General features: G+C 43.4%; 1 protein-coding gene across 31 annotated transcripts in view; it reads right to left on the bottom strand.

Annotated features, from left to right (window-relative positions):
- Positions 1 to 25938, bottom strand: part of SGMS1 (sphingomyelin synthase 1) — a 323691-nt gene that overhangs the window by 247170 nt on the left and 50583 nt on the right. For 6 of the 31 annotated variants that reach the window (XM_070363738.1, XM_070363734.1, XM_070363727.1 and 3 more), the window contains one exon: positions 18063 to 18160. The exons of 19 other annotated variants lie outside the window; for them this stretch is intronic. The gene's annotated coding sequence lies outside the window, so the exon portion shown is untranslated. The remainder of the gene's footprint in view (positions 1 to 18062; positions 18161 to 25938) is intronic. 6 more of the 31 variants (XM_070363732.1, XM_070363745.1, XM_070363754.1 and 3 more) reach the window with 2 other exon arrangements.

Below are 25938 nucleotides of genomic sequence, written 5' to 3'. Positions count from 1 at the left end.
CTCAAACAAGAAAACTCCTGTTGTTGAAAATATTTCCTAAAATTTGTACTTTTCTGGCTTCTTACATATGGCACACCAACATAATTTTGTCTTTCTCTGGAGATTAAATACCTTATATACCCTAACAACATCCTCATAAGGGGCATTAACTGACATTTCAGAGCTTGGCCTATATGATGACCTTGAGCCCCTCCCAGAACATCCCCCCATTCGGTGAATGGGGACCACCTAGCTCTACTTGCTGGTATCTGTGATACTCCAAGTGCATAGAGCTGTTGTAAGTTGCCGGACTTGGATTCAAGGATAGGAGACGGGGCCAAGATCCTTGAAACTGTAATACAGCCAGCCACTCTCAGGAGATTTTGGGGGATAAAAAGGCTTGTTGCAAATTCAATCAAGAGAACTAGAGTAGCATCTCCGAAAGTCATGACTAGAACCAACTGTAGGACTCATCCACCTTAAAAAAAAAAAAAAGAAGACTGACATTTTCTTTTCTGATAAAATACAAATCTGCTAGGAAGAAGGCACTAAAACTGACAGTTATTTCACTTCAGAGAATTTCTGATTTTTTTCCCTGCAAACAGGTTTTACTAGGAAAAGCTCAAGATACTAGCGCATAGACATGGAAAAGGCTGCATGTCTCACACCTTTGCCTAAAATCACTCTGGTGGAAACTGTTACTTTTTCTTAAAATCCTCCCACAGCCACCACCACTAACATCAGATTCTCAGGGCACTGCTTTGAAGCTCCAGCAACCAAATTAGACCTTGTGGGAAAGACAGTTGAAGACAACCACACCCTATAACTTCTGCTTTTCATTCTTCAAAGACTTGCACTTCATCCAAAAGAGGTGTGTAAACAAAATTTTCCAGGTTCTGTGTGTCTAAAGTGACCAGACGTGCATTTCATCTTCCCCTCAAAATTATTTTTAGAAATTCAAAAAGATCTGACACACATATTTACAAACCACTGTTTTGAAGCGCTGCCACTCATTGAATTCTTAGACATCTGTTTAAGAATAGCTTGTGAGACACCTGAAAACTGAGAGAGAGAGCAGAGAAACCAGAATTTCTATGCCTTCATCCATCTAGGCTAAAGCAGAAAATATGCATAAAAATATTTTTTGTCTGTAAATACTAAAGGTCAGAAGAGGGAGAATTTATGAATAGCATGAGTCAAAGTAAAGTGGTTAAAAAAAAATTGTTTTAAGGACCATAAAGAAAAGTTTGTGAGAAAACAGAAAAGCTAAATGTATTTAATACATAAAATGTATAAAACCATACATATGCATATTATAATGTATATTATATATTACATATAAAAATATAAAAAGCTAGCTGTCTATAAATTACATACATATATATCACAATGATACATATTGTTCAGAAAGTCCCAATTTTATTTGTTAATTTGTTTTTATTTTTCAGCAAACATTCATGCATATTTTTGGAAGAGGGGTTAGTTATTGCAATGTAATGCCAACTGTGAAAGAGAATAAAGTTTTTTCTAATATCCTAGTTTTTACTGTTTTTAACATGATCTGCCACCATCCAGACAGCACAGAGGGAGTTATGTTAGTACTGAAACCTTCCTGGAGACCAAGTGTTGACTTTCTGCAGAGCAATGAATGTTTCAAGGTAAATAGATATTTTCCATTACAACATGCTGCTGGAAAAACTGACTATTAGTGGGGCTGACAACCTGACTTAGGAGTGACTCTAAAGTTGAGGCTGATTTTTCGTATCACTTGGAATCTCGGTGAAGAGAGAGAGGGTGCAGAGAGGAGGAAACTGAGGACCTGAGACAGTATGCTCCAGCACATCTGTGCATCAGGCCTGACAATCAAGTTATTTTAACAAGCCAAGGCAAGTGGATATACATGTTACATATCTAGTCATAAAAAAGTATTAACCATTAGAACAAAAGGGTTTGGGGTAAAAATTCAAGTAAAAAGGAGTTTTCGTAGGGATATAACCTGCAGGCGAGTAAACCCCTGAAACAAAGTTGAAACAGGGAAGTAATGTTCTACTTTCGGAGGAGAAAGGGAGGGCAAAATATCCAGGCATGAAGTAGTTGCTTCAGCAAGAAGTAGATATAAACTACCGGCTCCCAAAGTGAAAAGTGAAAGTAAAAGTCACTGAGTTGTGTCTGACTCTTTGCAGTCCTATGGATTGTAGCCCCCCAGGCTCTTCTGCCCATGGAATTCTCCAGGCCAGAATACTGGAGTGGGTTGCCATGCCGTCCTCCAGGGGATCTTCCCAACCCAGAGATCAAACCTGGGTCTCCTGCACTGCAGGCAGATTCTTTACCATCTGAGCTACCAGGGAAGCCCTTGGCTCCCGAAAGCCAAAGCGAAATAATCTGCATGTTGCCACCAAAAACAGTGTGATCCAATGACCATGCTTGTGAGTACACTTTACAGATAAGTTTTCAAAGCAAATCATTGTTTCACTTGACTTGATTCCAAATATCTTTTAACTTAAAAAAAGATAAATAAATTCAAACCTACATTCACTCAAGTGACAGGAAACTAGCCAGTAAAGGAGCCATCACAGGCAATCCCAGGGCGTACATCCCCAAAATGTCCCGCACAGGCAGAACTACCACAGTCAGGACTCACTTTCTACCAGAGACCATTGTGAGGAAGAAAATGACCCATCTGGATGTACAAGTGCCGATGCGTCTATTTCTTAAATGTCTGCTGTACTTACCTGCTATACTCACATGTGCTGACACAACTTGTAGGAACGTGATCATAAAACAATATCATATAACGGTTACTGAATGCTGGCCGTGTCTGAAGTGTTACGAATTAACGCATTAATCCTCGCAGTAACTCCGAGAGGGTTACTTTTATTGTCCCATTTCACGGGTCAGGAAACGGAAGCACAGAAAGGAGAGGTGAGGTGTGCAGGTCACACAGGGAGGGGATGGACCACAGCATCTACTCTTGCAAACACTCTCCGACACTGGAACCCGGAGTTCTATACCCCATACTTCTACCCCTAAACCTAAACACTCTATGAACCATGTCACAAGCCCGCTGCAGCGAAGGCAAGTCAGCTGAAGAGTCTTCTTCACTTCATTTGTGTTCCCATCTCTAAGCTAGATTCTCAGTTGCAACTAAGAGTTTACTTATCCTCATTTCAGTTCTTTTCTTAACAGAAAATTAAATCAAAAGCTTTTACTGAAAAGCTAAGACAGACCCAATGTATCAGGTCCAGCTAACTTCAAATCCACGAAGTAAACCTGAGACAGACCCTTTGTTCAACAATACACTAAAATGCAACCCTGCGGTTACAGAGGGTGAAGGGTTTTGACGATGTAAAGGAGAGGGAAAATGAGAAAGTGTAAGCAGGGGCTAGCATGACGCCCAGGGCGCCTGCAGCACGCAGCCCGTGCTCTGTAAGCTCTGTCCAAACATGCCGTAAACCCTGAAGATGTGAACCTGAGGAACCGCCCCTCTTCATGTGCCCAAAAGGAATTGAGAAGTGTGTGCCATTTATTTCCATTTACGTGTTCGATCTATTGAAATCACCTTCAATTTGCAGCTGGTAAATAATTTGGTTAAATTTTCATACGTTTGGTCTGAAAGGAGGAAAAGGAGATGAAAGGAAAGCAGCTGAGGCATGGGTGGTCGCTCTATGAAGATGCGTACAATATTACCAAAGTCAAGCAAAGGGGAAGTGATGAGCTTTGAGGATGCCAAGGCAGCTGTTTCTCTGAAACATGTGTGGAAAGAACATTGGGAACCTGTCTCAACAGGGCAAGTTTTGTAATGTTACAGGCAATCACAGGGCCCCTCTGTGCCTGGCATATCTGAGATTCCTGCCCTTAGCAGAGCACAGAGGAAGTGGCCATCCTCAACAGTGCTTTTAAAAATTCTCCTTCCCGTTCCTATAAGCAGTGAATTTGGAAAGAAGTGCTGGTGTGTCCCTCATTGGTGATTTTGTTGTTTGGATGATATGAGAGGAGACCAAACGATTTCCTTTCTCGAGGATCTGTGTCATATGATTTTTCTGCTAAATAAACAGCACTCTGTAGCAACCATGGCACCCCACGCCAGTACTCTTGCCTGGAAATCCCATGGATGGAGGAGCCTGGTGGGCTGCAGTCCATGGGGTCGCTAGGAGTCGGACATGACTGAGCGACTTCACTTTCACTTTTCACTTTCATGCATTGGAAAAGGAAATGGCAACCCACTCCAGTGTTCTTGCCTGGAGAGTCCCAGGGACAGGGGAGTCTGGTGGGCTGCCGTCTCTGGGGTCGCACAGAGTTGGACATGACTGAAGCGACTTAGCAGCAGCAGCAGCAGCAGCTGTAGCAACAAACACAAGGCATAGCCATTGCAGCAAAATCCAGAGACAGATTTTAAAAAAACAAGACTGCGTAGAACACGAGGCACTTAAATTTCATCCCTTAGACCTACTAGGAATTTTTATCCTCATTAAAAAAAAAAAAATCTTGGAAGTTCTCTTTAACAAAATGTTTCCACCCCACAGAGGTGTCACTGCTCAGAAAAGAGCCTAACAGAGGCTCCTGGTTGATAGATATGGGCAGGTGGTCACGTGAATGAGGATGACCTGGTTTATTAAATTCATTCATTCTCACCTGAAGAGGACTGATGCGGAAACAAGGCGAAGGAGAGCTACTCACTGCTTCTATTGAACCAAATGTACAAATCACAGCATTTGAGGCTGGCTGAATTAAATAATAAAATAGGACTCTATTTCAGAATCAGGAGTAATAGGGCGATTTTTAAAAGTTTAGATCATACCACTAATTTAGTGAATATGCTTCCCTTTAATAAAACAGGTAGATTCGAGTGTAGGAACACTTATCCTCCTGCTGCTGCTGCTAAGTTGCTTCAGTCGTGTCCGACTCTGTGCGACCCCAGAGATGGTAGCCCACCAGGCTCCCCCGCCCCTGGGATTCTCCAGGCAAGAACACTGGAGTGGGTTGCCATTTCCTTCTCCAATGCATGAAAGTGAAAAGTGAAAGGGAAGTCGCTAGTCGTGTCTGACTCTTAGTGACCCCATGGACTGCAGCCCACCAGGCTCCTCCATCCATGGGATTTTCCAGGCAAGAGTACTGGAGTGGGGTGCCATTGCCTTCTCCAATTTATCCTCCTAGTTGTATGCAAAAGAAATGATAAGTTCAAAATGCCAGCAACCAGTGAACAGTAAGTACGCCCAGGCTTATTCTCTCCGTCTCTCTCCACCATCAGTTATCTCAGAAAGCATCACAACTTTTAAAACAAAACCACCACCAAAAGAGGATGAAGCAGGAAGTTCCACGGGAAATCATTCTGAAACTGACTGGAGTCAGCCTATGAAAACCAAATTTAAACTTCATATTCCATTAACTTGGATTGTGTGAGCTCCAACCTGGGCGGAGCTCAAGTTCATCTCTAACTCTTCTCTAAGAAAAGGAGAGACGCACACATAACTACAACAAGGCAGGTAGGCATTTTAGGACAATCTGGCTTTTGTTTGTTTTTCAGTTAAGCACGTCCAGTGACTAGAAGAACCAGGAAGCAACAAACCCAATGCAAATAACAAATCACAGGCTGGTCTAGCTGCTGCTGCTGCTGCTGCTAAGTGGCTTCAGTTGTGTCCGACTCTGTGCGACCCCATAGACGGCAGCCCACCAGGCCCCCTGTCCCTGGGATTCTCCAGGCAAGAACACTGGAGTGGGTTGCCATTTCCTTCTCCAATGCATGAAAGTGAAAAGTGAAAGTGAAGTCGCTCTGTTGTGTCCGATTCTTGGTGACCTCATGGACTGCAGCCCACCAGGCTCCTCCGTCCATGGGATTTTCCAGGCAAGAGTACTGGAGTGGGGTGCCATTGCCTTCTCCGCCTCCTTATGTGTAGGCTGTACAAATTGATTTCTGTCCAAAGAACAGAGGATGGAAAGGTGGGCGGAAAGTAACTTTACAGTGGGGAAACTTGACAAGCATTATCTCAGTCAAGGGATCAACGTCAGTATCAACAGCGTAAGACGTGCTGGCAGTACGTACTGTGGACACAATGAGAGTGGATAACCCAGTCAAGTCATGAGAAAGCATCAGACAAATCCCAAATTAGGGACGTTCTATAAAATACCTGGGGAAAAAATAGTACTCCTCGAAGCTATCAAGGTCATCAAAAATGAGTAATATCTGAAAACAGCCATAATCTAACACTCTAGGAGATATGACAACTAGATGTAACATGACACCCTGAATGGGATATTGAGACAGAACAGGGATATCATGTAAAAAATTAAAGAAATTTGAATAGAATGTGATTTTAGTCACTCAGTTGTGTCCGACTCTTTGTGACCCCATGAACTGTAGCCTGCCAGGCTCCTCCATCCATGGGATATTCCAAGCAAGAATACTGGAGTGGGTTGCCACTTCCTTCTCCAGGAGATCTTCCCAACCCAGGGATTGAACCCAGGTATCCCGCATTGTAGGCAGACGCTTTACCGTCTGAGCTACCAGGGAAGTCCATTAATATTGAATTATTAGTTAATGACAGATGTACCATACTAATATAAGATGCTAAAAGCAGGGAAAACTGAGCAGGGGGAACATACAGGAACTCTCTGTATTGTCTTTGCAACTTTTCTCTAAATCTGAAACTAATCTAAAATTAAAAGTGTGCTTTGAAAGATTATCTTTGGCTCCTCCATCTTCCCTGCTGTCGTCCAAAATGTCTCTTTCTGTTCTCTCCTCTCCCGTTCCCTTGGTTGTCACCCTCTCTAGTCTTTATTCCCCAATCCATCCCCACACTGTTGTCAGGATAAGATTTCAAACATACAAATCTGAGGATAACGCCTTCCTTCTCAAAGCCCTTCAATAGTCAACCCCTTACCTCTATCAGGAGCAGCATACCTTTTCCGTATAGGCCCAGACAGTAAGAATTTTAAGGTGGGCAAGCCTGCCCTGCTCTGCAGCACTAAAGCAGCCATGGAAGACAGGTAAACAAACGGTTGTGGCTGTGTTCCACAAAGACAGGCATAGGACTGGATTTAGCCCACAGGGCATACATACATCTAGTGTGTCAAACCCTGGCCTAGTGAATCAAGTCTAAACCCTTAAACTAACATTCAAGGCATAATCCACAGAACCCTTGACCCTTCTCTCCAGACGAGCCCAGCTTCCTTTGGCTAAGCTCTTTGCTCCTATATGGATGCACCCCTGCTTCTCCTCCGGCTAGATGAATTAGGGTCCCTTTTCTGGGAAGGGTCTTCAGATCATTCCATACGAGAAAAATTTCTCCCTTATCGTAACTCGTAGCACATCCGGACCCTTGTAACTCATCTGGCACAATATCAGTGAAAATATTAAAAATCATCACGGTATCATTCAGTGTTGTGTATTTGTTCAGAGTAGTTCTTTCAAATCAATCCCAAGTATGTTTAAGATATTAAGTAACACAAAGTCAGTAAAGACATTCCCCCATGCCGTCCAAAGACTAGCAGGTAATAAATACTAGTACCTGCTTATTAGTACTATACTTCCTAAAGTGTGTTACAAGTACATCATGGCATGTTAATAGGTGTACCTTTAAAAGGAAGTGCTTTTTAATCAATTATGTCTAAGGAATTCTGGGTTCAACTAAGTTAAGCAACTTTCTCTGTCCTAGGAATTTTCAAAGCCTTCATTGTACATTGTGAATCTCCTTAAAGAGGGATATATTACACAATAACTCTCAAATCTGTTAGACTATGAAATTTTTTTCACATTTTTAGCATCTGTATCCTAGAGAACAGTTAGGGAATTGTTGAAATTAAGCGTACTCCTACAAGGTGGACTGAAAGTTCTAATTCTTTCTATTTGTCACCATGGTAGGCTGAATAATGCAGGCCCCCCCACCCAAAGACATCTATGTTTCAATCCCAAGAGTCTTTTGATGTTACCTTACATGGAAAAAAAAAAAAGACTTTGCATGTGTGATTAAGGTTCTTGAGATGGGAAAATTATCTGGATGGGCCCTAAATGCAAACAAAGGTATCCTTATAAAAAAGAGGCAGAGGGTGATCGGACAGTGGACAGAAGGAAAGATAACGTGACCAGGAGGCAGAGACCAGAGGACAGAGGCCACAAGCCAGGGAGTGTCAGCAGCCGCCAGCAGCTGGAGAGCCAAGGGATTGCCTGTCTCCTGGGGCCTCCAGGGGGAACACAGCCCTGCCAACACCTTGAGGTCAGCCCAGTGAAATGAATTTTGGAATTTTAGCCTCCAGAACTGAAAGAAAATAAATGTGTGTTGTTTAAGTCGCCAAGTTTGTGGTAATTCATTACAGCAGCCATAGAAAAGTAATACAGCCACAGCACCTATCACGATGCTGTGCTCTTTGCTGAGGTTAAACATTCCTAAGTGAAGTCAAATTAGCCCTGTCCACAATAGGTCACAGTTAGCCTTAGCTAGTGAGGTTTCCAGGCTTTCTTGGTGGCTCAGTGGTAAGGAATCCGCCTGTCAATGCAGGAGACATGGGTTCAATCTCCGGGTCTAGAAGATCACCTGGAGAAAGAAATGACAACCCACTGCAGTATTCTTGCCTGGAGAGTTCCATGGACAGAGGAGCCTGGCAGGCTACAGTCCACGGGGTTGCAAAAGAGTCAGACATGACTTAGCAACTAAATATGACAAAGTGAGGTTTCATCATCCATTTAAGGGAAACAGGTCGAGCAAGTGGTCAGGAATCTGGACCTGGGTTAAACCGCCTCAGTTCAAATGCCAGCTCTAACATTTACCAGTTAATTATATGACCCCGGTCAAGGCATTATACTCCTTGTAACTCAGCTGTCTCATCTGTAAAATGGGACTATCTTCATAGAGTTGCTCTGTGGATTAGATAAGATTATGTATAAAAAGCACTCAGTTTCCTGGCATACAATACTCATTCAATAAATGAAAATCACTATTATTACATTACAGTAGTATTGTGACTTAGAGGCAAAAAAAAATCTACTTTCAACTCCAAGCTAAATGTCATATTCTTTTATTTTCAGTTTGGCAAACTAAATATCTTTAACAAATTTCTAACTTAGGACATTTAAAATGACCTCAGCAGGGTAAGGCAAGTGGAAAAGTTCAGCTTGCCTCTCTGAATCATGGCTGTTAATATCAGACTTGATAAATTTTGACAGCTAATAGCCCTAAGACAGGCGCTTAGTGTCACGCATTAAAATAACGTCGTTCATTAAAAAGCCTACAGCTATTTCTCTTGTAGGGGCTATCTATATTAGTTAGTTCAAAGAGCCAGCAAAGATGTATTTTCTTAATTATTAAGCTGCTGATGCTCCATTTGCTAGTCTTTATCTTAATGTGTGGTTATGCTTACATTAAGAGCAACAGATGGAACAATTCTGATAGGCCCCAATACAGGGCTGTCACAAGGCCCTTGGGAACAGCAAAGAGATGAGGGTCGTGGCGTAATGTAGAAAAGCCCTCCCAGCATGTCTTCCACCTCTTGGTCTCGCCCCATCTACCACTATTCTCTGCAGACAACCTAGGCACCACTTGCTGTCACATTCTACAGTAAGACCAGCCTACGTGAGTGAATTAGAAGTTTCCATACAACGTACCTGATTGTAAATATTGGCTCACCATTGATCACAGGTGCTTGAGACACAGAACTTCAGCTCCTAAAGCCTTAAAGAGACTTCTATGAAAATGCAGGAATCCTTAGCAAAATTAGTATTTTAATACTAGTTCCATACTTTAGTATTCATTAGAGTAAAAGAGTCAAAGTAGGGCTGTAGAAAGAAACTAGGAATTTTCTGAAAAAAGATATAGAATAAAAAAATCAAACCACCTTCACTCTCCTTTTGGGTGTCACAATCAAGAATTCTTAAAAAAATTATAGTTCAAGCAACTTAATCTATAAATTTCCTAGAATTCTGGTGAAGCAGGATGGGCCATGATGACTTGAATTTGCATGAGAAACCAACAGATATCATAAGAAAAATGATCAAGATCTCCTTAAGACACAGGAACTAAGAACATTCAACAAAGGTGGAAAAGGGCCTCCTCAACTTCTGGGGGTGTGGCAGGTAGACAGGGCACCCACTGATAGAGCACAAGAAATGGACCACAGGTGTACAGAGAACTGCCTGGTCACATGGGACGAGGACGCAAGAAAAGTGTCATCAACACAACCAACAAATTTCACACGCCACCACACCCCTAAATGCCAGTCCACAATGGTCTGCCCCGTGAGGGATAAAGGAGACAGCCGAGCGGGGGTCAGCTCTAGGGACTAGGCTTGGAAGAACTTAAAGGATCTTGAGTCACTCCTGGGATCTGCAGAGAGAAACAGGGCCTTAGCGAGAAGCACAGAGAGGAGGAGTCTCAGAGCACAGTCGGTGGGAGTTCAGAACATCTGCATTGATTTCTACACCCTCACAGTCCAGCCCCTCACAACAGAGGAGCTACAGAGGCACCAGCCACACTAACAAGTTATGGCAGAAGTGGGGCTGTGGGAAAAAAATGAAAATAAGTCACCTCTCCGACCACATTCAAGACAGAGAGATAGCATCACCCTCTTGGCAGTGACAAACAGATGCACAGCATACAGCATACACGTCAGTAAACACACAGCCAAGCTGTCCTGGTCTGTCGATCGGGGACCACCAGAACCTCAGTGAGGTCTGCTAGTTCCAAACAGCTTCAACTACTGAAAAGGTTAAAAGTTAGGGAGTTTTAAGAAGCACTTCCTTTATTTTGATCTCTCCCTGGTAGCTCAGCGGTTAAAGCATCTGCCTGCAATGGGGGGGACCTGGGTTCAATCCCTGGGTTGGGAAGATCCCCTGGAGAAGGAAATGGCACCCCACTCCAGTATTCTTGCCTGGAGAATCCCACGGACGGAGGAGCCTGGTGGGCTACAGTCCACGGGGTCGCAAAGAGTCGGACACGACTGAGCGACTTCACTTCACTTCCTTTATTTTAAAATTTTAAAACAGAGGTTGCAAACCCAAACGCCAGTGGAGTCAGGCATGGAGAGCAAACGGCTGCAGCTGGCAGGTATGAGGAACCAGAAGGAACCTCCAAGCAGGCAACCACTGCTCAGCCCAAGGCCACTGTGGCCATGGGAGTGGGGGTGCAGGGGTCCCCAGAGATGGCTCCAGGCTGTCGCCAGCACAGGCCATTGAGACAGTCACAGAATCACTGACATTCTGCTTGCTTTCCTTTTAAGACTATAAAAGTCATATGGGTGAATAAAATATAGTTCCAAGGAATATAAATGAAGTGAAAATCCTTGCCCTTGACTCCCCCAGTGGCTAATAGATTAGATTACTATGTATGCTTCTTATTCTAGACGCACAAAATGTTCTACAAGTTGTTTCACTTAACAATATGTCATGGACAGTCTTCCACATCAGTACATGCAGGTCTACTGCATTCTTCTTACCATAACTATCATTAGAATACAGAATTTCCATGCTAGAAGATGACTGCAGAGTCTCTAGGCTGATCCCTTCCCTTCTGTGACGTGGTCTCCAGGGGTCCCCAGGTCCTTCAACCACACAGGAAAGAAGCAGAGCCCCCCAACACGGGGTGATATCAGCAGTGTCACCAGTATCACATCATCATCTCAGCTTTTCAGAAGAGCAGAGCTTCCAATATGGGACATGAAGAGCGAAAGGAGACCTAAAGTATCTAAGAACAGGGTAATGAAGTGTAATCAGTGAAGAACCTCACAGCCATCAACTTCGCTTTTTTTTTTTTTTTTAATTATTAATAGCAAATATCTGGAATCACTCTAAATTCACCCAAGTCACTGAGAATTCCCTTAGCAGTCAAGTTCTATCTATTTCCAAAACACACATGAAGTGGAATCAACTGACATTTTCATGAAATTCACCATCTTCCTGATCCAGGGCTTAAAGAAAGAGGGCAAGACCTGGCCTCCAAGTAAGCTGTTTACTCCAGCCAGCCATAAGATGCCAATTCCTGGACCTCAGGGGTAAATCCAGAGGGAAACTAGTGGAATAAAGGATGTGGTTGAGGCCTTTGCCTCAGAGGCCATTCTTATAGAAGGAAATAGTTCTTAAAAGAAAGAACTCTAAACTTTGTATTTGAAACATTAATTCTGTTACGAACTCAAGATATCCAAAAAGCTAATTAAGTATTCAGACCTTCAGAAAATCCAGTTTAACTCCCGGATATAGAAAAACCTCTCTGTCTAAAGTTATAAATTCCCTGGAGACCCAAACCTCCTGGCATGGCTAGCTTTCAAAACATTTTAGGAAACTTGACCTCAAATTAAAATCAGCATTTCAGCAAGGGTTACTTACAGTCTTTGAGAAACTGTATTTCAGATAAACACAAATTGCAGAAATAATTTATTTCTTATCCTATTAATACAATTTGCTTTATAAAAGAAATGCTTAGGGTTTTTTTCTGGTATACTTTATTGCCAAGCTAGCAACAGGGAATATTCCACATGGCTCCCTTTTCCCTCTTTTTTATTGCCAAGTGGAATCCACCATCCTAGCCACCCTGTCTCCTGACTCTCTTCTCCACTCCAGCCCCTTGGTTTAGGCTATCACCAAATTTCAGGGTGACCACAATAAGAGCCTCCTCACTCGTCTCTGTCACCAATCCCATTTGTTCCCTACAAGACTGCCAAGAATCCCTTTCTCTCACTCAACAGATATTTACAGAGCCCCTCGTATCTGACAGACACAAGGATTGAGCAGGCACACCAGCAATCTTTGCCCCTCAGGACCACCCCAGAGTGGTATCATACAAGTGATCAGTACTGTGGAGAAAAAGAAGGCGGGGAGGTGACAGGAAGAGGCGGGGCTGGGTTACTTTATTTACGTGGTCAGCAAATGTGAGCCTGTCCCGACGGAAGGGGAGAGGACCAAGGGGTCAGGGAAAGAGTATTCCAGAGGGACAGGAGCACGAGCCTGTGCACCTGAGGCCGGCAGAGGCCAGGGTGACTGGACCACAGCGAGCAGGGCGAGACTCCTAAGAGGTGTGATCAGAGAAGGCCCACACACAGGGTGTGTGACTCACGGTGACCACCAGCTGGAGTGAAATGGGAGCGATGCTTTCCTGCAGCAATTCTTATCTGGGATTTCTTGGAAAATGTACAGTTCTTCCAAATCTTGAGAAAAATAAGTTGAGAAATAGGAGGAAGGCATCATAAACCTCCCGCTTGTTCAGCCATCAACCTAGAATCCAAGGACATCAAATCCAAAGGAGGAGCAGAAATGCTGACGTGCAGAGGTGAAGGTTAAGGCCAACATTTTCCAGAACTGGGCCAGGAGCACGTAGAAGCGAAGCTGCCGCGATCCGATCACCGGGCCTTGCTTACAGCTGTTAACCCTGGTCTTGGCGCATGTTCTCAGTCCCGTCTGCTGCCAGTCGGCCTCACAGAGTCCATGTTAATACGCTACACAGAGTATGCCATCTACAAATCCTGGCTGTACAGAGTGCTGTTAATCTTGCTGGAAGACCCAAATGTTAACATCATTTAGACATTATCGGATCATGTTCAGAAACATGTTTTGGTATCTGAATATTAAAAATAGGGTACTTTTTTGGTAAATGTACTAAACAATATTTCTTATCTATTCAATATTTTTTAGATATCCATAATAATGAGTAAAGAGCAATAAGAACACACTGTAAGTACTTTAAAAGAGGTTAAGCAAATTAACTAGCTTGTTCCTAGATATGCTTTAAACATTGTAAAATTTTTAATATAAACGAGGAAATGTTTAAGAGGAAAATGTGCTTACCAGAAGAAATGCAAAGAAAAGATGCAATTGTTGTAGAAATCAGACTCTAATTTAAAAATCTAAACTAGCAAAAATAATAATAATAATATTTCAACAGCAAAAGTAAACCAAGGCAACCAGGAAAATAATTTTATTGCTTGAGAAGGAAATGACTTTATAGGAACTTAGGGAACCCAAATCTTTTATAAAAAGCAATGGGTACGCCTGTCCATTGCTCCAGAGACACTGTACATTTCAAGGCTATTCTCTGTACAAACATGGGAAATCATTGCCTCCATAGACAAGGGAAACCCATGGCAACATGCTTCCCAACTGTAGGCAGGTGGACAACAGGAAAAGACAGAGAGAGGCTATGGGAGTTGGTAAGATTAAAGGTTACAGAGGGAACTAACATAGACATACTCAATGACAGAAACTATTCCTGCCACTTAACATATATTTATTTATATAATCCTCACAGTCACTCAAAGAGATAAGTGCTATTATTAAACCTACCCCCATCTTATAAGAAGAAACTGAGGCACAGAGAAACAAAGCTAGTTTTCATACAGCTACTAAGCAGTAATGTGTGTGTGAAAGTCACTCAGTCATGTCCAACTCTTTGCAACCCCATGGACTATAGCCTGCCAGGCTCCTCTGTCCATAGGGTTGTCCAGGCAAGAATACTGGAGTGGGTTGCCATTCCCTTCTCCAAGGGATCTTCCCGACCCAGGGATTGAACCCACATCTCCTGTGTCTCTGCATTGCAGACAGGTTCTTTACCATCTGAACCACCAGGGAAAAGCCAGACACAAACACGGATTCTGGCTCCAAGTCCATTCTAGTAACCACTACACTTTCCTGCCTCCACGCTACTTCAACGGGACCCTATGATTTCAGAGTACGATTGGCAAGTTTTACATGCTAATGGTTCAATGAACTCTCATTAACACCATCATCACCACCATCATTATCACTGCTTACCTCTCTATTTTTTTAATTATAAGAACATTTTACTTAAAGGTACCACACAAGCTTTTATCCCCATGTGCTGAATCTAATTCCCCAGACTGGAAGCTTCCCCATTCTTGCCATAAAAAATAAACAAGTCACTCCGGGCTGCTTAAATTTCATGCCTGAAATATCCCAGATAAGCAACTTGGAATGAGCCAAAACACCAGGATGAAAAATGGCAGCTGGCAACCTTTTGATTCATTGGAGAACTGGATGCTGCCAGTGTTCCAGGATATGACATTGCAAGGCCTTGGACCTAATAGTCACTGCTTTAATGTAAGCATGCATTGGTCTGGAAGCTATTGAGGGCAGCTCCACAACGATCCACCAAGACCACACCTGGAAAAGAGAAATCTGCCCCGAAGCAGACCACAAATGCTAAGGGAAACTGGCAAACATGCCACAGAGTATACATCACAGATCAAAGACCTGTTACTGAAACTACAAGGCTTGGACAAAGAAGACTCCTAATTGTTGCTTTGTTTACCACAGTCTTTTACCTCTAACTTGCTGTTGCTTCTTTAGCAACAACAGCGTTCCGTCCACTGACTGTTTACCCACGAAGCCCACTCCCATCCAGCTGCCAGAGGTGTGCCCGTATCTCTCCTCTCAGGTCATCTGCAATCACTGATATTCTGTGTCTGCTGCCACATGTTCTGCTGTCCACAAAGGCAGTCACACACCATAAATACACAGACTGCTTTGGGAGTGAAAGTGGAAAAGAGAAAGGATTAAATGTAGTTATCTTGGCCTAATGTCTGAATATGGGAGATCTGTCTATCAGATATATTCTAGATTTAAACCCATTTAACTGCTAAGGAAACCGAGTCCCAGAGAAGTTAAGTAACTTGCTCATGGTTGTAAAGGTCTGTCTGTCTATTATCAGCAGTTTCAGCAGGCTGATCCTGCCCGAAAGACACAGGAAACATTTTCACCAGCGGAGGAGAATGAAGCTTCTCGTACAGTGAGCTCTGGGGAGACACCCACAGCATGGAAGGGACACTTAGGAGTCACACAAGGGATAAGATTATATTCAATGTATGTCCCATCACTTAGAAACTCCTAAAAACAAAACCTGTTCTCTCCAATCTAAAACTATAAGGAACTTCAAGTCAGCTATGTAAGCTGGAGGAAGCATCTGACATCTCTTACTTAAACACAGGAAAGTTTGTTAAGACGGAAGAAAGGAAATAGGCAGCTATAAATAGCTCAGCAAGAAAGTGATTCTTAGTGGGAACTTTCACAATTTTTCCCTCAATTTACTGTAGACACATACATTCATACATATACATTTGTACGAAGTGTGTGTGCGCTGTTTTATATTTTTCCTTGTCGATTCTAGCAATACAACACCCAAGTCTTAATGCCAGGCACTGAGAAAACAAGGAAAGAATATTAACAATGACAAGTATAAGTCAAATCAATGGAGCGCGAGAGGCCCTTGCCACAAATTTCTGGTGGCCCAGTCCTTTCAGGAAAAGATCTGGCAAGAACCATAAAAGGCTCATACTCCAGATGACCAACAAGCACATGAAAAGATGCTCAAGATCGTTCATTATTACAGAAAGGCAACTCAAAACTACAATGAAGTAACACTGCACACCAATCAGAACAGCCATCGTTTAAAAATCTATAAACAATAAATGCTGGAGAGTATGTGGGGGAAAGGGAACCTTCCTACACTGTTAGTAGGAATGTAAACCGGTGCAGCCGTCGTGGAGAACAGTATAGATGTTCCTTAAGAAACTAAAAACAAAGCTACCTCATGATCCTGCAATCCCAATCCTGTGCATATATCTGGGAAAAAAACTCTAATTTGAAAAGACACGTGCACCCCAATATTCATGTAGTACTATTTCAATAGCCAAGACATTCACTGAAAGATAAATGGGTAAAGAAGATATGGTATATATGTATACAGTGGAATACTATTCAGTCTTAAAAAAGAATGAAACAATGCCATTTGCAGCAACCTGGATAGACCTAGAGATTATTAATCTAACTGAAGTAAGTCAGACAGAGGACAAATATCATATGATCTCTACACTTTTATGTGGAGTCTAAAAAAATGATATAAATGAACTTATTTACAAACAGAAAGAGACTCACAGACTTGGGAGAGCAAGCTTGTGTTGACCAAGGGGGATAACAGTGGCGGGCTGGGGCAGGGGGGTGGTGCGGAGGGGCAGAGAAGGAGGAAGATTAAGTTTGGGATTGATGTGTGCACACTGCTGTATATAAAACAGATAAGCAGCAAGAATCTGCTGCGTAGCACAGAGAACTGTGTTTGATATCTAGTAACTGTATGGATATGAGAGTTGCACTGTGAAGAAGGCTGAGCGCCGAAGAATGGATGCTTTTGAACTGTGCTGTTGGAAAAGACTCTTGAGAGTCCCTTGGGCTGCAAGGAGATCCAACCAGTCCATCCTAAAGGAGATCAGTCCTGGGTGTTCATTGGAAGGCCTGATGCTGAAGCTGAAACTCCAGTACTTTGGCCACCTCATGAGAAAAGTTGACTCATTGGAAAAGACCCTGATGCTGGGAGGGATTGGGGGCAGGAGGAGAAGGGGACGACAGAGGATGAGATGGCTGGATGGCATCACTGACTCGATGGACGTGAGTCTGGGTGAACTCTGGGAGTTGGTGATGGCATGCTGAGATTCATGGGGTCACAAAGAGTTGGACACAACTGAGTGACTGAGCTGAATAACCTATAGTGGAAAAGAATCTGAAAAAGAATACATTTACAGCTGAATCATTTTTGCAGTACACCTAAAACTAGCACAGTGTTGTAAATTACTACATGTCAAACTTTTTAATGGTAAAAAAATAAAAATACTTTTAAAAAAAGCATCATACTCTTTGACCCAGTATCCCTATTCCCTTTGCATGTCATAGTCACAAATTTCCTCCCCATTCTGCATATCATGTTTCTACCCAGTTAAGATCAGAATCCACATATAGTTTCTGTATCCAGCTACAGTTTTCCTAACAGCAGTTTTCAAAGACTGCATGACTTAGTAAGGGGCCCATCACTGGGATGGAAGAGACCTGCTGTGTCTTTTTGTGTTGTAATCATGCCTTGTTATTCAAGAACAGTCTCTGAACTAAGCAGCGTGTCACCCAATTTAGTGCTCACACTGGGCAGATAAAAACTTTTAAATCATAGTTTAGGAACCAGTAAACTAGAACAGTCAATAGGAACAAAAGAAGACTTGGAGTAAAAAAGGCCTAGTTTCTGAAATATGAAGTAAGGATTTGACCTCAGGCAAATCAGAATTTCTCTGGGTCTGTTTTTCCATCTGCGATACAGTCTGTGAATGTTTACCGTACACTGGACACTGGTCAAGCATTCCGCACACCTCGGCTCACTGGAAGCCCATCACAGCAACACGAAGAGCGGGTGTCATCACCCCCATTTGACAGCTGAGGAAACAGAAGCATGAACTTACAAAGTTTGTATCAACTGGCAGAGCCAGGACAGAGCCCAAGCCATCTGGAGCCAGATCTTGCTGCTAGATTAGGGGATTTCTGGGGTTCCTTAAATCTCAGACCCTCGATGATTCTGACAGTCGAGTGCTTAGTTGGTCACATTCATGCCAGTTTTTTGTAGTTGGTCAACGCTGGTCACAAGTAACTAATCTTTTATCTTCAAACACTGTGAGATTTAAAGCAGCTACCAAGACACTGACTTCAAACCCTGACTTTAATTAAAGGGCAACCTAAAACAAACTAGAAATCCATATGGTGCGTAAAATGCTTCTTGAAGATTCAACTCTCCATTGATGTCGGAACAACTGAGTTATCAACTAACTTGAAAAGCAGAAGGATGCAAGATAGAGAAACATTTGCTTCTGAAATAAGTGAAACTGGAAATATAACCACAGACAGTTTCCAGGCTCACAAGCTGGTCTCTGCTCAACAGTATTTCAGATGGGCCTCCCCCACCCCACTACTGAGGACTCCAGAAGTCTGCCCATCCTCCACGACCAGGCAAAACAAGAAAGGAGAGACTGAAGCAACATTTCCAAGCCATCAGAGACCATATCCTCGTCTGGGATCAGAAAAGCCCACCCAAGTTCACATGCATTTCTTCTTTTCAGATCAACAGTCTGAGGCCCACCCTTTCTTTTCTTTCTTTTCTCAAGTTCCAGTCTCTTCTCAGTCCAACTCACCTCACCCAAATAAATGAATGAAATGACCACTTTCTAGATCAGAGATTCTAGGAACTCAGCTGTGCACAAAGTCCAGGTGTCTGATTAAAATGCAGACTCCCAGCCTCTATACCAGTAGACTATGGTTTGCTGGGCCTGCTTTGGGACTCAAGAATTCATATTTCCCCCAACACTCCCTGCATGCATGCCTCACACACACAAACACGCCCCTGTCCTCCTCTGCCTTGTACACAGGTAGAAAACCACACTTTGATAAACAATGCTATAGAGAATGCAAGAACAAAGTTACATCTCTTTAATTTTTTTTAACTGAGGTGACATTGGTTTATTACATTATGTAAGTTTCATGTATATATCATATTTCAACTTCTGTACAAACCACAGGGTGCCCACCACCGGAAGTTTAGTTTCCATCCGTCACCTTACAGTTGACGCCCTTTATCCCTTGGACCCACCTACCCCACCCCCGCCAAACCCTTCCCCTCTGGTAACTACTGCTCAAAGTCACATCTCTTTTAAATCATAGCCTAAACTTCGTGTCCAAACTGTTGATGAACAGAAGGGTCTTCTCTGGTTTCCCCTTTCCCTGTGCATCTGCCCATGATTCCCAAATCCACCTTCAAAACACACTTCCCTCCCCTGATCTGAGCACTGATCTGTGGCCCTCACTGGGTGAGCTCTAGCCGTTGCTGTTAAAAAAAAAAAAAACACAGCAACAGAGTTCCTGGCAGCCTCAGCAAATCATTCCTAGCACTGAACAATTGCCTGGAAAACGTCAGAGCAGTAGCTTCACTCGGGAACTATGTAAGTGGATGCCAACTTCCTATCGAGCACTCTGGGGCACTTACAAATGTGTGGAGGGATACCGTGGACCACCTGGGCCTGGCGACTAGCTCCTGACGATCACTGCTTCTGAACCCAACATTCTCTGGCCTGATGGAAGCCTCGAGTTTCCACACACACAGACCGTGCCCATAGGAAGGGCGTCCTGTATACACGGGCCAAGCAGTCCTGTGACTACTGGAAAAAAAATAATGCCAAGAGGCTGGTAATTCAACTAAAGGAATGTATTACACCACAGTTAAAATGAACCTTGCTAAAATACCACGATACCGAAAACCATGTTAAACCCTCTTATATAAGAAACTCTTTTTATGGAACTCATCTACTATGCAATCAGTCCCTTAGTGACTGGGGTTTAAGTTACAGGAATCCACAGGTGCAGGGTTTCTGCTTACACTTGTGCATCCCTTGGAACAAAGGGACTGACAATCTACCTCGCCATGCCAGAAGCGCACGGATGACGGCTCCCAGACCCGGCACCTCACCAGGGGAAGTGTTACAGGGGCTGGAGAAGCTCAGACTGAAAAAAAAGCAAGCATCTCTCAGGGCCTTGGGCCACATCAGGCCTCCAGCCAAGCACAATAACCTGTGACCTATGTGACATTAAAGCACAACAGGAACGCAGCACTCTGGCACCCAAGACCACTTACAGCCACCTGGAGTCCGCACATCAGAGCCCTGGCTTTCCTGAGTCCCCCAGCGAGGCGCAGTTAGAGACGTGAGGTGGGAGAGAGGATCTGGTGCAGCGTGCAATAGCAAACCCAGGCCACAAGGAGGTGAATAGGACAAGGAGGCCGCCCTGTGGGAAGGGACAGGGTCGTGATTGGGAAGAGCACAGGAGAGCTTCTGAAATGTGGCTTTCTTGGTCTGTGAGATGATAACGTGTTCACATCGTGAACATCTTTTTTCTATGTACTTTGATCAAAGCGTCCAGCTTTTTTAAAAGGCACCTGAGATATAAAACTATACAAGAAGACCAGGCTCCAGCTCTTGGGATCACACATCCCTGACGGACACCTGGCTGGTCAGACTAAGCACATGTGACACCCAGAACTATGAGCGATGTTCCCACTGGTGGCCACATGCCCGGGAGCAGCGTCCATTGACTACAAGGTTCTCCAAACTCCACAGCTCAAATGTAGGGCTGGCCAGTGTGGCACTTTATGAGCAGAAGAGAACATATGAAGATGGGAATTACCGAATTACCCACAGTCAATGGATTACAATAAACCAGTGTTTTATCCACTGGGGGGAAAAAAAAAACGTCATAGAGAAAAGAATGAGACAAGGGCAGATAAGCAGATTTGAAAAGGCTAGTTCAGGGAGGACATACCCTGAGTGCTCTCTCTGGTCTTGTGTCCTGGCTTGTCTGTGGCTGGCTGGCCTATTTCCTGGCACCCACTCTCTTCACCCCCATGTCATGAGTCATGGGAGCACTGGGGGAAGGGTGAGCATAAATGGTTTTCTTCTTTTATGAGATGGACTTCCAAAAGTTTTTACCCTCCAAAGTTTTCCTTTGTCATATTTTTATGAACCAAGCAAGGTGTTTGTGTATTGTTCCACAGCCTTTTCTTGCCCCTAAAGTACGTTCTGAAGGGCAGAAATGGTCCTTCTCAATTCGGTAGGATATCTCTGGACTTTGCACAGTGTCTGGGATCCCTTCCACACAGGCATTTTTATATACAACCATGTGTCCAAAAGCATCTCTACCAACACTGGGGAACTTCCTACTGCTGCAAAGCAGATTACATTGTAATCTATGCCAGGGCAGCAGCACTGCCTGGAGACTGAGGAAGGATTCTTAACTGCTGCCATTGGTGTTACAGGAAAGATACATCTGGATACGAAGTGAATTAGTAAGTAGTTAAAGGCCTGGGTTTGGGAGTCCAGTACAAATGGGTTAAAATCTAACCCAACTCTAGCATAAAAATCTTGGGCAAGTCGCTTGACCTCTCTGAACCCTCCATTTGGTCACAACGTCCCAGGTCCTAGAAAGGACAGGACATCTGACTCATTTATCTCTAGGAAGGTTCCACATCTCCAGCCTCTCTCTCTGCGGGTGATTTAAAAATTAACACATGCGGGCATCCAACATCTGCATCTACTCTGTTGGGGTGCCCTCCTCGATTAGTGAGCACAAGTGGGAGGGGACCCCACCCCATTAGAGACACTGAGAAGAAGAGCCATCATCCCCTCCATCCCTGGCATCTAGTACGTACATGTGTCAGCAAGGCCTAGACAATCAGATGCTTCCAGCCAGGACCCTGAATCTGGAGTGAGTGACCCCGGGAGACAGGGACAGAGGAGAATGTAGCAGAGTGGCACCACGGTGACTGCACATCCAGGGCCTGGCTGGAGCCAGCAAGCGTGTCCTCACTGGGGTGTTGATAACACACGGTGTCACTGTTCCGGGTTATGGGGTTTGCTGTGCTTCTGGTAACCCAGCCTCCTTTGGCAACAGCAGGATATCCTTTCAGTGTATCCTTCCTCTGCTTAAGTTCTTACTTGCTACCAAGAACACATGGACAGAAGTGGGAAAATTCTGATGACCTTTGGCACTGAGAAGTGCAAGAGGATGACAAAAATAAAACATCAAAAGGAGCCAAACCAGAGAAGTGATGGCTCAGAAAATAAGACCAAGCAAAAGATTCATGCTGCTAAAGTGGTATTCAATGACTCTGCCTCCTCTTTTTCGCAGTGTAACCTTTACAACAGCACCCTCCGTTTTGAAAACTGATGCTCTATTTGCTTGACACAGTGGAGGATGCTACAAGCGAAAACACATTGATTTTCTTTGTTTTATTCTGTTGACAGCCTCTTCCGTTCTCAAATTTCTTGCCAATTCTTAGAAACTGGAAGGTGATAGCTTATTAAACTCCTTAGCATTCAGTTCAGTTTGTTGTTGCTGTTCCATAGCTAAGTCATGTCTGACTCTTTGTGACTCCATGAACTGCAGTATGCCAGGATTCCCTGTCCTTCACTATCTACCAGAGTTTGCTCAAACTCATGTCCATTGAGTCGGTGATGCCATCCAACCATCTCATCCTCTGCCACCCCTTTCTGCTTTTGCCTTCAATCTTTCTCAGTATCAGGGCCTTTTCCAATGAGTTGACTCTTCACATCAGGTGGCTAAAGTATTGGAGCTTCAGCATCAGTCCTTCCAGTGAATATTCAGGGTTGATTTCCTTTAGGAGTGACTGGCTTGATTTCCTTGCAGTCCAAGGGACTCTCAAGAATCTTCTCCAGCACCACAATTCAAAAGCACCAGTGCTTTAGCACTCAGCCTTCTTTATGGACCTACTCTCACACTGTACATCATTTAACAAATCTTTATCCAAGGCCTACTGTGTGCAAAGCACCATGCTATGCATTAAAGCTAAACTCATAACAAAGGGAGATACTTCAAGTCAAATTCAACTGGAAATTTCATAATTAATGTTTGAAATTTTTATTTTAAATGTAAAACACCAAAGTAATTAGTGCGTGAGCACTTATTACACACAATATATTCCAGTGCTATAAAACTAAAAGGGTTCACAGCGGTGACCTAGGAGTCAAATGCAAACCACAGGCTGGTTCTGTTTAAGCCACATGGAGTTGGTGTTTCTTCAGGTTTTCTATCAGTTACTTAAAAGTCTGTATATCTATGAAAATTGGAAGATCCAGTTCCCTGTTCCTGACCTGGGCTGCCACCTGACAACATGGAGAGCGTTCTATCCACCTCTGCTCCAGTTATAAGGGGCAAACAGCTCTCCCATGAGTCTCAGGGCCCAGGCTCTGATATTTTATTTCATATCAAATCCACTTTGCAAATTTATTTTACCTGCTGGGTCCCAAGAGGCACTGTGGATTCTTATTTTAGATACATCATAAAGTGAACTTTTAAAAAAGAGACACAAATATAATTCAGATGCTTCAAAACTTCCCTTTTCCACAAGGGGAGAAAAAGGAAGAACAACATTTTTCCCACTTGAAACATTTCCTGGATTTTAGACTTTCTGGAAATATTAATTTATAAAGTACTTTATCTCTTATTGCACCACATTTTGTACTTAAATACTTGTTTTCAGGAAATGACAAGACATTCTGCCTCCCTGGTTTATACACATCCTACCCTTTAGGCGCAGGGAAGGGCCTGGGAACACCTGTCAAGTTTAGAAGGAAAAAAAAGCAGGTGGGGTAAGAACCTCATGACTTTTTCAACACTCTTGCCTTGACCATCATATTTCTCTAATATATCAAACATCCTTTTTTTAAGAGCAAAAAGCATCTGATGCTATCAAGGCAATATTTTCACACTGTTGCATGTACATATTTCTATTTCTTCCAAATTTCCTTTTTCTCTCATTAAGAGGAGGCAGGCAAAAATTGCTCATACCTTTAATTCACACATAGCACTGCAAAGAGCTTGAATAGTCATTCAGTAACCCTTGGCGAGTGCCTGAAAGCTTGAATGAAAAAGGGAATGAAGGAATGAACAAAGGAACAGAAACGGAAGAGAACAGAATAACATTATTTTTGAGGCAGAGGGAACCACAAGGAGCCCTCACTGCCTGCTCTCCAGGGCCGGCAGCTGCCTAATGCCCTTCCTTTATCTATCCAAACCCAGCCCATCAGCTCTCCCACCACTGCCGTCCACATGCTAGGATTCATACTCTATAGGCTCATTTTCCTAAAAACCTTTACTAAAAGTAAAGCCTGGTTTATAAAAATCAACACGCAAACTCACATTTATGCTCCTGTGATTACTTTTTCCCTGCATGAATAATGAAAAATAATCTACAACACACTGAGGTGGTATTTTCTTGTCCCAAAGAAGTGAGGGCTATAAGCAGTGCCCGGGACGCCTACAGATGTAGTAAATGGTGTGGATTGGAAGCTTTTTATTTTTTTGGAAGGGATGCACAGTAAGGATGCCAGGGCATGGGGCCAACATGGTTCAGCGGAAAGAACCCAGGTTTTGGAGACAGCACATCTTTTTCCTAGCTAGGAGGGAACAAAGCATGGTAGTTAAAAGTATGCACTCGAGTCGGATGGCCCTGGAGCCAATGCTGACTCAGCCACCAAAACACAACCTGGGCTGAACCTCCCGAGACTTTCTGTGCCCTGTGAAGAAGCTGGGGGATCCCCACCTTGGGAGGCTGGCGTGACAAGGCCACTGGATGGCACCACCCGGCACCCAGTCTGCCACAGTGGCGGAAACTGCGGCTAATCTTCTCCACGGCCTTTTTTCAAGGTCTTCCGCTGACCTTCTAGGAACGTCTGGTTACATTTTCCAAAACAGCTGTGTGTGTGCTGGCAAAGCACTGCACGCTGTGGACCTTCCAAGGGAAAGACGCCATAAAGACTCATGGAGATTTTGTCAAGGCTTCTGGCTTCTCATCCCCTAAAGGAAGTCCAGGGAACGTGGAAGGTAGTGTCTGCGATTTTACTATTTGAAACAGCCTTCCTCGCCTGCTGAAGAAGTCACACAAGAAACACCTTCGATTCTGGGTCCCTCGGTAGCAGACGTAATAAAGGACTGGAGCTCAATTACACAAAATCACTGAATATAACAGAAAACTTCTCCTGGTAAATCGGCGGCTGAGCCTCAGGTTAATTCTGCCAACGTTATTCCTTGTGGACCTTCAATTTTCTGAACATATTTTTTTCAATAATCCCAAAAAACATCAGCATAACCCGGACCCTTAAAAGTATAGCTAGTAGCACTATATCACACGTGAAATTTTCTTCCAAAGTGAGAATAAAGACCCAGTGAACAAATGAGAGATAACGTTCAAGGTATATGTGCTACTGCAGAGTAACTACAGTTCCTTATTAGGTCACTAATCACATCATATAGTGGGCCCTTCAATTTTTTATTTCCAAAAAGGGTAAAAGAAACCACTTCTGTCTCCTATCCTGCAGTGACAGAATGGTCTGCCTCCAGCAAGAATTTTCTCGAGTCCAACTGCAAACACCAGTTTTCTCTTGCTACCCAAGGATCAAATTACTGACAAAAAGTAGAAAAACAAACAGCGGCCTAATAAATTGCTTGTTTTGCAAACAAACTGCCTTCGTGGATGGAAACATAAACCTTAAAAAGTCAATGAAGAAACATGTCTTTATAAGGCCACGTTGCCAGTGCCCAGGCAGCCTATGTTCCCCGCCCAGAGAACAGTCATGTCCATTTTAATAGTTAAGATT

The sequence above is a fragment of the Bos mutus genome, chromosome 26 (assembly GCF_027580195.1).
Source record: "Bos mutus isolate GX-2022 chromosome 26, NWIPB_WYAK_1.1, whole genome shotgun sequence".
In the NCBI taxonomy this organism is placed as follows: domain Eukaryota; kingdom Metazoa; phylum Chordata; class Mammalia; order Artiodactyla; family Bovidae; genus Bos; species Bos mutus.
This window is presented reverse-complemented; position numbering and strand designations above follow the sequence as displayed.